At 37.6% G+C, this 13,571-nt stretch overlaps 1 protein-coding gene across 8 annotated transcripts in view; it reads right to left on the bottom strand.

The window, feature by feature from the left end:
• Nucleotides 1-2,324: 2,324 nt before the first annotated feature.
• Nucleotides 2,325-13,571, bottom strand: part of LOC307175752 (metabotropic glutamate receptor 7-like) — a 111,112-nt gene continuing 99,865 nt past the window's right edge. For 3 of the 8 annotated variants that reach the window (XM_079901209.1, XM_079901207.1, XM_079901208.1), the window contains one exon: nt 2,325-2,908. The gene's annotated coding sequence lies outside the window, so the exon portion shown is untranslated. Of the gene's footprint in view, nt 2,909-2,935; nt 9,965-10,735; nt 10,880-13,571 lie in introns of those variants that run through there. The other 5 variants (XM_079901205.1, XM_079901206.1, XM_079901204.1 and 2 more) reach the window with 5 other exon arrangements.

Raw genomic sequence — 13,571 nt, 5'->3', positions numbered from 1 at the left:
CCGAAATGAAAGATGTGCATCTGGTAGAAAAGACTAATTTAAGGTATGAAAATTCCTGATGATTGCTTCAGTCAAGCCTTAATACACACTGAGCTTCATTAGTAAATAGACAACTCTCAGACCATTCCCTTGGAAGAGGTCGCATAATCAGCCTTTGTGTTGATTTCACATTCTGTTCGGTAGAGACAGAACAAATTAGAATAATTAGCTGGTACAGGACAGCACAAAGAACTTTCTTCTGTTTTTGTGATGCATCCCTTAATAAGGGTTGAAAATGAGACTGGAGGTAAGAACGTGAAACTCAGAAGAGCAAAGGAGAGAGGATTGTGTTTCTTTGAAAATATTCTTTCAGTGTTGGCCCAGAAGAAATATGAAGCTGAGGAAATTTTTTTTTAATGATGGTTATTGTGTTGATGATGTGACTGTGGAATTAGTAAGAATCAGGAAGTAAGCATCCTTTTCCACCAAGGACTTGGGAGCAAATGAAACCATAAATACTCCCCGCTCTTGGAAACCCTTTTGGAGCAGTAATCAGAGAAGGGTAAAGGCAAAGCCTCAGGGCAGAGGTGTTCAGAGCAAAGGGATAGGAGGAGAACAAAAGGAGAGTGGATATGTTTAGAGCTGTCATTTTGAAATTTACCTGCTTCTGATTCAGTGCTGCTTTGCTGCTGTGTTGGTCCAGTGGAAATCCTCAGAGCAGGAGCAGCCGTATTTTAAAATAATAAGCTTAGAACAACTGACTTTAATCCAGGTCTCTTTAGCTCAAGAGCACAGAGGAGAGTGTGAGGAAAGAGTGAGGCCACAAGGAATTGTTCACTGGGTACCTTTTCCCCAAACCTCACTAACTGGGAGAAACTGACCACTGGATTATGTGCCTTGAAGGAAAGAAAAAATGTTGAAAGCAAAGAGTGTGGAGCTTGTTTAGAAAGCAAGCTCTATCCTTTGGTCACCTGCTGATGATAATAACATTGGCTGAGACCTGACCATTTACAACGAAGGCACTTCTGTAGGTAATAAGTTCCAGGAGGGCCCGAACTGAGTATGTCTGTTTCAGCATTTAGCATGGTCTACCATCTGAGAGGCCGGTACATTATTGGCATATAGTAGACTTAAAAATGAACATTTGTGGATTGTCTGAATGAGTGGATGTGTGTGATTCACATCCTATTTGCAGGTCTTATGCCCTACAGTGGATTTTCAGTGTCAGGTTGTGAAAGTATTTATGACGGGGATTGGCATTGTTCCCTATCTAATGGATAAAGATTACACATGAAAGGACTTTACACTGACATCCCAAAAGCCTCATAGCAATTACTTAACAAAGAAATAAAATTGGATTCTGTATAATTTCTGATTTGCAGGCTGGCCAGAACACTGGTATTTCAGCCAGTCCTCTGGTAGTTCCGATGACGTCCCCATGATCACCCAGGCATAATCAGAATGGCTTTAGGATTTGGGAGCCAAAATGTTCCTCAGTATTTACGGCTTTGCTAGTCCACTTAAGAAAATGGACTATTGAAAAAATAGCCTCAGACACAATATGGCATTTTATGATTTAGCATGAAATCTGAGAAATATAGAGGTTATCTGAAGCCTGCAATGGTAAAGATCCCTCTGCTATTTAAGTTATTGTCTTTAAACAAAGATTCTACATCACTAATGCTATATATATAAATATATATATATATATATATAAAAAAAATGATATTCAGGTTAATTTCCTATTCTCTCTAAGGAAGTAATTGGTTAGTTGGTATGAGAGATGTTGTGGCTTCCAAAGGTGAAAAGTATTATTTTGTTGTAATTTCCAGCTACCTAAGGATGGGAGAGGCCCAGGACACTGCAGTCAGTATATTATGTGGAGCAGATTATATTGTGGTTTATTTATGAACTTTTACATGTTTATTTTCTTCTTTGCGGTATGCGGGCCTCTCACTGTTGCGGCCTCTCCCGTTGAGGAGCACAGGCTCCGGATGCGCAGGCTCAGCGGCCATGGCTCACGGGCCTAGCCACTCCGCGGCATGTGGGATCTTCCCGGACTGGGGCTGGAACCCATGTCCCCTGCATCGGCAGGCAGACCTTCAACCACTGCGCCACAAGGAAGCCCACATGTTTATTTTCTATGCAAGTTTGTGTGCTCCTTTTTAAGTTTTGGTAGATAAGTGTTTTGTAACTCTGGAATACTTGGAGTTATATATATATATATATATATATATATATATATATATATATAACTTTTATATATATATTTTTTAACGTAGTAGTTAACGCCGTGTGGAGTGTACTAGTCTACCTAGGTTCAAATTCTGGCTTTACCCTATGACTTCCCTGTGGCTTCCTCTGCTCACCTATTAAAAAGGAGTATAATAAGACTGCTGTGGTGAGTTACATACTAAGTGCTATTTAAGCATTTGCTATAATGATCATGTATACTCGAAGGCAAGGAACTTGCCCCTTGATCGTCTCTGTATTCCTGGTCCTTAAGAATTCCTAGTGCTTTCGTAGTGCATTGTCTTAGGATAGAGATAGCTCAGTATAGTTTTTCTCACTATAAAGTACTGTTACGTTGAAAGTCTTTGCTTGTGTACTAATAATGTATGACATATCTGCTGAGGAGAAGGAAAGGAATAGTTTTAAAACTGCAATAGATAACAAAAGATTGTATGACGTAATGCCTTTATTATGTAATTATAAAACTAACAAATGATCATGGTAGAAAATTTGAAAAACTCCTAGACAAAAGAGAGATCAACAAGATTTCGAGTAACTTTCAGAGTGTAGAGTTGTTCATGAATATTAGTGCTTTCATATTTTCCAGGACTTTCAGTAGACTCTGCTTCTTAAGAGTGTATTCATGATATTTTACTTTAATGATGTTTTCATCATGGGGACACACACACACAGAAATCTGTTAAAAAAAAAAGATAGACATGTAAATCACTGATGTTTCACATAGCCACATGAAATAAAGTGAGAAAGGTCAATAAGGTGAAAGAATGTGGAGTAGCATCTCCTTAATTGCTTACATAATTCTGATAATTACCTCTTTGTGGATAAAGTAATTAATGGGGAATCTAATTCAAGAAAAAGATATGAACTTCAAGCCTTCTCGAAGCCAAGTATTTCTTTCCACAAAAGGTTACTTTCCACGGCCGTGCTTCCTTATTACCAGACAGGGAAAGAGTATTGTATGGCAAAGGATCTTCTTGAAGGAGGGTGCTTCCCACACTGATTGTCACAAATGACTTCGGAATTACTGTTGCTGTATTACCAAAATCTTAAACTAGGATATTTTTGACAAATTTGGTCCTTAGTTAATTTTTAGAGCTACAAACTGTCAGATGGCTCTGAAATAACAATTGTCTGGCTATTTTTCAGGGTGATCACAATATGGTAATGACCTTGAGGTATCACTAAAAAGCAGGAAGGTGTGAGTCTTCCTTTGGTGACAGAGTGAAATGCGAGTTGGAGTTGGAGTTGGAAAAGAGGCCCACAACCAAGGGATAGAGAAGGAAATGTGAGGTCATTGGTGAAAAACCAGGTTGAAGTTAAGGTGAAGAGGCATGAGGAAATGGGCAACTGTTCCAGTATTACAAAGATCATCAAGAAGCATATCCATGAATGTAGTTTGTATTGCAATCTGCTGAAAAAGAGACAAATATCCTGGCCTGGCCTTCATGGAGATTATATTTTATTGATTCTGATAATAGATTATTGTTGAAAAGGGCCTCCTATAAATTATAACCATGCAAAGGCAGCAAGATAATTTATTTTTCTTTATGTATGTGTTTCTCACTCCTTCTCACTTCTCTCTTAGGAGAAGAGAAAAATCACAAAAAACAAAAATGTCAGGTCTCAGCTATTCAGTTTCAAAATAATTTTTTTCCAAATTCCAGTGGAGGCAATAGGTTAACTGTTAAGATTTGTAAGGCTCAAAAAGCTAGATTTTTACGAAGTGTAGCCAAATTTTTTTCCATAAATAATAGCTTTGGAAAGAATATGTGGTGATGCAAAGTTGGAAAAAGCTGGTTTTCCTTCCGTGAATGGCTTCACTGTCTTAGGAGAAGAGGCAGAGAAGAAATCAAAGTAATTAAACATGGGGTGAGTTTTCCTGATAGGGGACTCTAGTGCTTTAAAATAGACTAGATAATCCTAGGGATAATCTGAGGGTAGAACAGACCAATGCCTCATTTCCAGTCTGGTACCCTGGAAGAAAACAGTGTATTTCCTTTGAGGTCTTGAGAGGTTTTTCTTCCGCTTTGTTTTGGTTTTGCTTCATTTTGTAATCAGCCTTATTAAGGAATCACTTATATACAATAAAATGCAGACATTTTTAGTTAACGGTTCAGTGACTTTTAATTAATATATACATTTGTATAACTACCATCCCCATAAAGATAGATAACAATTCTAAAACCCTAGAAAGTTTCCTCCTAGGCTTTTGCAAAAGTATCCCCATCTCCCACCCCAAGGCAACCACGGATTTGTTTTTTATCTTTAGAGATGACTTTTGCCGAGTTTACAATTTCATGTAAGTTGAATAATACAGTAGGTGCCCTTCTGATGTGGCTTCACTTGCTCAGCATATGGCTTTTGAGATTCATTCATGTTGGGATGTTTTAAACCAGGACTTTAGCCTGGGTGGCTGATGTTGTCTGAAGGCACCTATAGGTAAATCTGAGTCTCTGGCATTGTCACTGTCTGTTCTTGGCTCAGTATTTTCAACTTTACTAAGAAGCACAAGGTTGAAGTAAGGAAGATCATTGTCAGTATAATGGAGGTGAAGTGGGTTCTGTTATATAATATTCTCAGCATAAATTGACCTGCTTGGAATCATTGTGTTGATAATCGACAAGGATACTCTTCCTCCAAAAACCTTGATACTATAAACCTTCTAAAGGACACTGTTCTAGGACTCTTTTAGTTTTCATTTTTTGGGAAACATTTCTAGAAAATTCAAATGCTCGCAACCTGAAAGAAGCAATTATTCACCTGAAGGCTAACTCTGCTAAAGTTGAGTTGTCCGACCTTTACATGCTGATAGAACCCAACTAGCCTTGCAAAACAATGCTCTCTTGTTGGATATAAGCATATAGATTGTTTAAGATGGACGTGTATATGCAGTAAAGTGAAAAAGCAAAGAATCTTTGAGTGTCCCTTGCTGTTTTTTTTTATTTTTTCATTTAAGTTTCTATAGCGTATGCTAATACTTCAGGGAAACCTCAGGTTAGTTTTAGGTCCACTCTTTACATAAATGTTGAAGTACTCCATACCAACCTTTTTCCTACTTTCCTTCTTTTCTTCCATCTTTCCTTTCTAACTTCTTATAATCCATTATACTTAATCCTGCATTTGCTGAGGTGGCAATTAGTGTAGGAAAATACTGTGAAATTTTGCTGTTCAGAATGCATGTTGACCAAATTCTATATTGAGAAGAAGTCTGAATTTACCCAGAGTAACCCTTTCTCAGCGTCTTTTAATAAAGGCCATAGAAACTGGGCTATATATAGTATCCTGACAGGTATGTAGAACTCATAGCAGTTGCCCTAAAGAGCTTACCCAGCGTAGATGCATATGAATGCATTTAATGATTGTTTTATTGGCAGCAGTGCCAACATACCCAGTCTGTTTTGTTTTATATCATTCTCATTACCTGCTGTTTACCACTGTATACATTGCTAATGGCGTGGTTTCTATGGCTTGTGAATTTCACGGCCAAATAATATGTAATTTATTGCACACTTTAGTGTAGAAGATGGAGACTCCATAACTTTTCGTGTGCTCTTTGCCCCTTTGGAATGTATTACACTGAGCTAAGGCAGAGTAATAAATTTATTTCGAATGTGCGTGATAGCTAAACATCAATTAGGACTGATGGGCAATATTTCTGCTTCCAGCAACAAAACAGTTTTTAAAGACTAAGCCATTGAACGTGGAGTTACTGAACATGGGACTCAGTTCACTGGGATCCTTCTTAGAAAAATAAAGGAAAATTTGGATTGGATTTGTGTGGCTTATTCAAGTAGTAACTAATCAGCTACATCTTGGTGAACTTAATTTGTCACAATCGTTTGGTATTTTATTAACTCTCTTCCCCTTCTTCCCCGACTCTCACGAGAACGGATCATGAGTATCTTAAAACATATTAAGTCATCTTCCATCCCTGTTAATCTAACTACAAAAGCACACTTTCCTTATCCAATGTAACTTACTGTCTTTTAGAGTGGCTGGGGTTTTAATTCTCTACAAAATTAAAACCAGCAAAGAGAAACATTTTCAAGGAGCCACCACATTGTAGCGCTTTAGAAAGAAGACTGTAGAATTAAGGGCAACTATATCATTTTATAGCTAAAGCACCTGAGGCCTAAAGTAGGAAGGTAACCATCAAGGTCAGGGAAGGGGTAGAAGATCAGGTTTCAAGCTGAGGAAGAGTCTAGAGGGACTCAATGTGAGGTCAAAAACTGAAATGAGGCCACGAATGTTCTGGGAAGGCTGGCATCTGGCCTCAAGTGTGGGATTCAGACAGGGAGTGGACCCGGGGGGAACTGAGCTTCTGCAGTAGGCAGAGAAGTCCACCTCATCTCCGGAAAGTGCCACTGACATCAGGGAGTTGAGGGGAAAGAGCAATGAATTCCAGTCCACCTGAGAAAGCAGGCCAGTCTGATTAACTCTGAATTTAGGCTTATTTCAGATACTTCTTGAGAAAGAACTTGGACAAGAGCAAGTCCCACGCAGCCTCTTTTAAATCCATGCCCAGTATTTTCTGGTGGAGCTGCTTAAACCCTCCAAGTGACTCCAGTATTTTAATTTCACTCTGTATTTAATTCCAACAGTTCTATGATTGATTATTTAATGGGCAAATAAGTAGGGTCACAAACGAGTGTGAATGTATTTTACAGGATGAGGATGGGCGGAGTGGAGCAGTCTGGAATAGGACACCAATAAAAAGGGATCTTGGTAAAGAAGAACGTCTATTAGAAATGGAGAGGAATTCGCAAGGACATTAGTGCCTGACACCACGCCCTTCTCTCTGCATGTTTAGAAGCTAGTTTCTAATTTTATTTTCGTAGGAGATGTGCCTGTGATGAATTCTCTTTTACCTCCACACCATTTATCACATGGACATATTGTGAAGTTTGTGTGAGAGAAAGCAAGTATTAGAATGTGTCTTACAAGGAGCTATAAACACTTCCTGGAACAATCTAGGGTAGAAGGAAAAGGAAAGGAAGGTGGAAACAAAGGAGAAAGACAGCTAATGATGCTGGAGTCTCTTGCTGGGATTTGTGGTATCTCTTTTTGAAACTAAGTACAGAAAGTCAGAACTTGACTAATTGTTTCTTGATCACGGTTTGTTTTCAGTTTTGCTTTTTTCTTGCTCTCTCATCAGTTATTCCAGCCATTGCTATGTCATTTTCAGTTTCAGTAAGCATGCCTGTCTTGTTTCCATTTGCATTATTCATGCAAACGTTGATTGAACTGATGACCCCGAGTTATCACGGAAACATTAGATACACCAGTGGATACATTTCTTAATTTTAGAAAAAAACTACCGAGTGAAGGTTAAAATAACTCCTGTTAAATTTGTCATTTGAAAGAAAACTTCTCCTAACATACAATACTTTCATTGCCTAATAATGCCAGATAAATGAAGAATTCCTATGTATTCATGAATGCAGGCTAGTCTGTATATTTTTTGGCAGGTATGACCGTTACCGAGGGTAAGGGCCTGGTTTGCTGGCCATGTCCTGTCTCCTAGAAAGTTGTACTTTCTGTTGTCTTTCAGCTGGTCCATTGGATATCAGAGGTGAATTTATAAAACTATACTTCCCTTTACACTTAGTTTTTTGTTTTGTTTTGTTTTACTTGAAGTATAGTTGATTGACAATGTTATGTTTCAGGTGTACAGCCAAGTTATTCCGATATATGTATTTCTTTTTCAGATCCTTTTCCATTATAGGTTATTACAAGGTATTGAATATAGTTGCCTGTGCTATACAGTAGGACCTCGTAGTCTATCTACTTTATATATAGTATACACTTACTTTGTGTGATCCATGCTGGTCAGACCACATGATTATTTTCACTTCTGATATAATTTTTGCAGGTCTAACCTCAAATCTTTGATAAGAAGATATTTTTTAGCATGTGTGTGCTCTAAATCCTACAGTAGTTATTAGAGGTATGGTTTTGCACTAGGTATTCTTCGCCTTTTTGTTCTCGGCCAACCAACTGAAAATTAGCTTTTATTTTCTGGTTGGTTTGCTAGATGTTTATGACTATAAAAAAAGTCTTACATTTTGTCTCATATCTTAAAACACAATCTGAATTAGCAATGGGTATTGTGCTATACATAGGCGCTGTGATATAAATATTGTATCTAATTTCAAAAACATATAGCCTAGAAGGGAACACAGACACCTAAGCAGCAATTATGGCAACTGCATTTGTTTACTAAGTGAAATAGTACTGAGATGGATAAAGTGCTAGCCCAAATCAGCTTCAAAAACAGATGCGCAGTTCTTTAAAAATCTTTTAAACATTTTTCCATCTACATGTAGAATATAACTTAGCATAAAAACGGTATGGGTTTTATTTTAAGTAATGTAGCATTTTGACATCCTCATAATGAAATTAAATCCAGAAGGAGGTTTCTCTCCATGATCTCTTGAAATGGTCCTTGATCATCCACAATATTTCCCATCATCACAAAGGTGGTACCAAGGGCAGGAAACTCCAGCATTATTAAAGTTTCATAAAGCAAAGTCAATTTTAAGAATATAATGTCCCCAAACTGATAAAGGTCTTGACAGAAAATTTCAGGAAAGCATAAATTATTTTTTGTTTGTCAGAGGGCAAAAATATTTAGGTTGAGTTAATGAATCGTAGAGTTTTTGAGTGGAGGGTGTCCTTAAAATATTATGTAGATCTGTACTGTCAACGGATGCTAGCCACATGGCATTATTTATATTTAAACAAATTTAAAAATAAGATTAAAAAATCAGTTCCTCAGTTGCATTTGCCATATTCCAAAGATGTTTATTAGCTCCATGTAGCTGTTGAATACTGCTTTACATAGTACAGATATAGAATATTTTCATTATCACCAAAAATTCTATTGAGCAATACTAAAATTATACCCAGATATTCACAGAGAAGGCAACCAAGTCTCAAGGAAATAATATAACTTCCCCAAGATCGCACAGCTGTGTTTTTAAAGAAAAAGAAAACGACACAAAGGAAATAGTAACAGAGGCATTAACGAAACCCAGTAAGTTTCTGGAGCAGTCAAAGTAGGGTTTAACAGTGCATACTTAGCTGTTTGCAGGGCTGAAGCTCTTGATGGCTGGTAAGATCTACCTGCCTGAATTTGGACATTAGCATTTTATGTGATGAATTAAAAGCAAAAAATCCTTTCAGCGAATGGCTGCCAGCTCCATAGTTTTAGCCATTGCCGTGCTTCCAGGTTATGTTTATCACTTTCATGTACAGGGCACCACTGTGAGATGTGATGGTTTATCTGACCCCAGAGAAATCAAGAAATCTTGTGGGGGTTATGGCTATATTTGAAAAGGTTGATTTTTAAATGCATCATGCAGACTGGCCCTGTTTTAAAAGGGATTCCTGCCATCAAATAATCAAAATGTAAACTCTCTTCTCACCTTGCAAAAGTCAAAGATAGTCCCTGCATCTTTATTATTTCGTTGAAATCCAAATATTATTTTTCCATTCTCTAACTTGCTTTCCTCACAGTGTGATCAACTATTGCCAAGGAAGGAAAGGTTAGATTTATCAAAGTTTGCTAAAGGCCCCCTCGGTAACTGAACCCTCAGGAGAAACAATCGTCATGTATTCTTTTTCTGTTGTTTCAGTATCTTCCTAAAGATTCATTTCAATATATTTGGTTCTGTAGCAGAGGTTCTAGTGAAGTGCTTATCTTCCTCAGAGGTCCAGAAAGCCTGCGAGTCTGTGGGTAAAGATGGGTAAGGAGAGAGAGGGAAGGAGGCTAGAGAGAGGCTCAGTGCTGAGATAAGGACAGTGTTCTAAAGCCTCCTGGGGGTGAGGCTGGGGTGCACAAACACCCACGACTAATCTAGACAGAAACTGAATAATCAAGGGGACGACCAGTGTGAAGTCATGTGGTCACCTCTCCCTCTAGAAATAAATATTGCCCTCAGTAAGTCTCCCTCCTGCCCCAGAAGAGCATTAGGAAGGTCTGGAGAGGGGGATTATTGGCAGAAATGGAAAAAGCAGGTTGAAGGGATTAGCCTGGAGCAGAGAGCCCAAGAAACCCAAGCCAGTAGATGGAAGGCAGACTTTTCATGGAAGTCTCCAAGCCCACGTCAACTTCTGGGACCACCAAGTACAAGTCAAAGAGTGCTCATTTAACCCCTTTGGGCCCCCACGGGAGTGGAGGAAGACTGGACAGAGAGGGAGAAGGGGCCATTGAAGGTACAGTATTTACTATGGGATTTAACTCCTCAAAGGCCTCCCACTAGCTTCAGATCTGCTCAAGAATCCTTCATGTCCTGCTGGTTTGCAGTGAGTGGCTCACAGCTTCAAGGCCTCCTCTGCCAGATGGAGAACTATTTCAAACATCCTGCCTCTATTTTGTACTGTAGCAATGCAGACCGGAAACCTGACCCCATTTTCAGGTTCTAAAGAGAAATTCTAAGTACCTGAAAGACTGAGGAACATGGTGGCTTTTATTTAAGATGTGGAGATAGAGAGCACATACCTGGACTTGGGCCTGCAGCAGCACCGAATTGCACCAAGAGTTCCCTTTATTTTCTCTCGCATCTCTGTTCCTCCTTTTCTGTCTGCTGGATTAGCCATGGGGACTCCAAGTTCTTCATTGTGTGGTCCTGGTACCAAGATTCTCCTGGGAATTATAAAGCTATTCACCTTCTACATCGAGCACTTCTTATTTTTTCCCCAGCAACATAAGTCATCCTTAAGAGGGGTCAGTGTGCTAGCTCTTAAATATATTTTAGGCATCCCTTTGTACATTAAATTCTCTTTCTTGGAGACTGCTCCTGACATGGTGTTCACCGTGCTCTCAGCTGGCCTCCTGAAGTTCTGCCCTGTCTTTCCCACCAGGTACAGTTCAGGAGCTGCCTACCTCAGGGTGATAGGTTATCTTCTAGTTGTTTTATTCCTTTCCGTTTTACATTTGGAGAGTATAATTGGAATACATAAACTTCTCTGTGACCACAGCTTTATTTGCAACCCACAGGTTTTGTTATGGCATGTTTTCATTATCATTCAATTAATAAAATTCGAATTCCCATTGCGACTTTATCTTTGACCTACATAATGATCAAAAGTAAATCTTTAATATCCAACTATTTGGTAAAATATTGGTTATATAGTTTTAAATTTCTTGCTTATTCGGAGTCTTGTTTTATAACCAGAATATAGTCAATTTTATAAATGTGCCACGTGCACCTAAAAATTTCTGCATGTTATATATATTCCATCATTGTTGGTACAGTGTCTTATATAAATTTAGGCCAAAGTTTTTAATGATGGTATTCAGATCTTCTATAATCTGCTGATTTATTGTTGTGGTTCTATGTTACTGATCTAGGTAATTCAGATTTTTCTATTTCTACTTAGATTTTTGGAATTTCCCTTCATATATTGCATTGAAGTTTAGATTTATAATATATTCCTTGTAAAGTAACAGTGGGTTTTATTATCCTGCCTTATCACCAGTGATACTTTTTGCTTTCAAATCTATGTTAACATTAAAAAATCTTCTTCAATTTTGCTTATTGTTGTTATGACATAATTGCTGAATCCTTTCATTTTCAATCTGACTCTTGTCTCTTGTAGGTGGCATAGAATTAGGTTTTTTGTTTGTTTCAATAATCCTTGTCCTTTAATTTGAGTATTTACAGTTAATGTATTTTCTTACAGATCGTTTACTCCTTGTTTACTATTTGTCCCACCTTGTTATGTTCCTTTTGCTCTTCTTTCTTCCTTTGAGATTTCTTCAAATTCCATTTTCCCTTGTATTAGCTTGTTATTTTTACATAAGTAGCAGTTACACATGTACCATGACTTATTAGCTCTTTTACTGCTTCTCAAGCAATGCTGAGATCTTAAATTTCTTTTACTATACTTTCCTCTTCCATTTGTTTTAATGCATTCTAATTTTTGATATATTTTATTATTACCCTTTTGTGTTGTTAGATTTTATTTAGGTTTATCCACTTATTTATCCTTTCTGTTATACATAATTCTTTATAAATTCCTTATGTTCATCTGTGATAATCTTCCTTCTGCCTGCAGGTCTCCCTTTATAATTTAATTCAGTCAGTTCTGATGAGAAAATATTTTCTAAATTTTGTTTGTCTGCAAATTTCCTTATTGCATCTTTCCTTCCAAACAACAATTTCTCTGCCTCTAGAATTCCCAATGGGCAGTTCTTTTCTTCAGCACTTAAAAATGTTATTCCATTATTTTCTAGTATCCATTCAGTTTCGCTGAGAAGTAAACTGTAATCTTAATCCTATTGTTCATTTGAAAGTAATCTCTCTCTGTTTCGTGGGGCTGCTTTTAAGATGTCATGCTTTTCTTTGCTATTCATGAATTGTACTGTGGTGATCTTAGGTGTGGTTTTCTTTGTATTTGTTCTTGTTGCATTTTTTTAGTGCTTATTGATTTATGGCTCCATATATTCCTTTTAGTTTTAGAGAACTCTCAGCTGTTAATATTTCTGAAATATTGTTTTCATCCCAATCTCTCTCTCCTTTTTTCTTTGGACTCCAGTTTACACATATGATAAAAATGTTTACTGTGGCCCATATGTCTCAAATGCGCTTATGTGTACTTTTTATTCTTTTCGTTTCCTGTGCTTTAGTCTTAATATTGTTACTACTCTATCTTCCAGTTCACTTACCTCTCTTTACCTGTGTCCAATCCACTACCGAGTTTTAAATTTCGTATAATTTTTAATTCTATCAGTTCAACTTCAATCAGTTTCTAGTTTCTAGTTGTCAAGTTAAATTCTTCACCTTGTCATCTGTTTTCTTGAACTTGATAATATTTACCAAAATATGTATGAACTTGAACGTTTAGGTCATCTATGATTCTGATTCTGTTTTGTTTTTTATTCTAATTCTCCTTTTCTTGGTAGTCTCGGTGGTTCTTCAGTGAATACCAGACTTGGGATATGACAAGTTGTAGAGAATCTGAATGACATTACAGTTGTCCTTTGAACAACCTGGGTTTGAACTGCACAGATCCACTTATACATGGATTTTTTTTCAATAAGTAATACAGTACTACATGATCTGTGGTTGGTTGAATCCTCAGATTCAGAACCACAGATAAGAAGGGCCGACCATAAAGTTGTATGTGGATTTTTGACTGCACAGGGAGTCAGCGGCTCTAAATCCTACATTGTTCCAGGGTCAACTGTATTTACTTGAGGAGAGAATTTCCTATTCTTAGGTAGGGAGCAGAGAGGAAGATCACCTCAGTCACCTGGACCAACTTCATACTCATTTTCCTTCTTTATAAGGTTCAATGTAGATGTTGCATCAACCTTCCTACACACACACACA

Source organism: Stenella coeruleoalba (assembly GCF_951394435.1).
Source record: "Stenella coeruleoalba genome assembly, chromosome: 17".
NCBI classification, from domain to species: Eukaryota; Metazoa; Chordata; class Mammalia; order Artiodactyla; family Delphinidae; genus Stenella; species Stenella coeruleoalba.
This window is presented reverse-complemented; position numbering and strand designations above follow the sequence as displayed.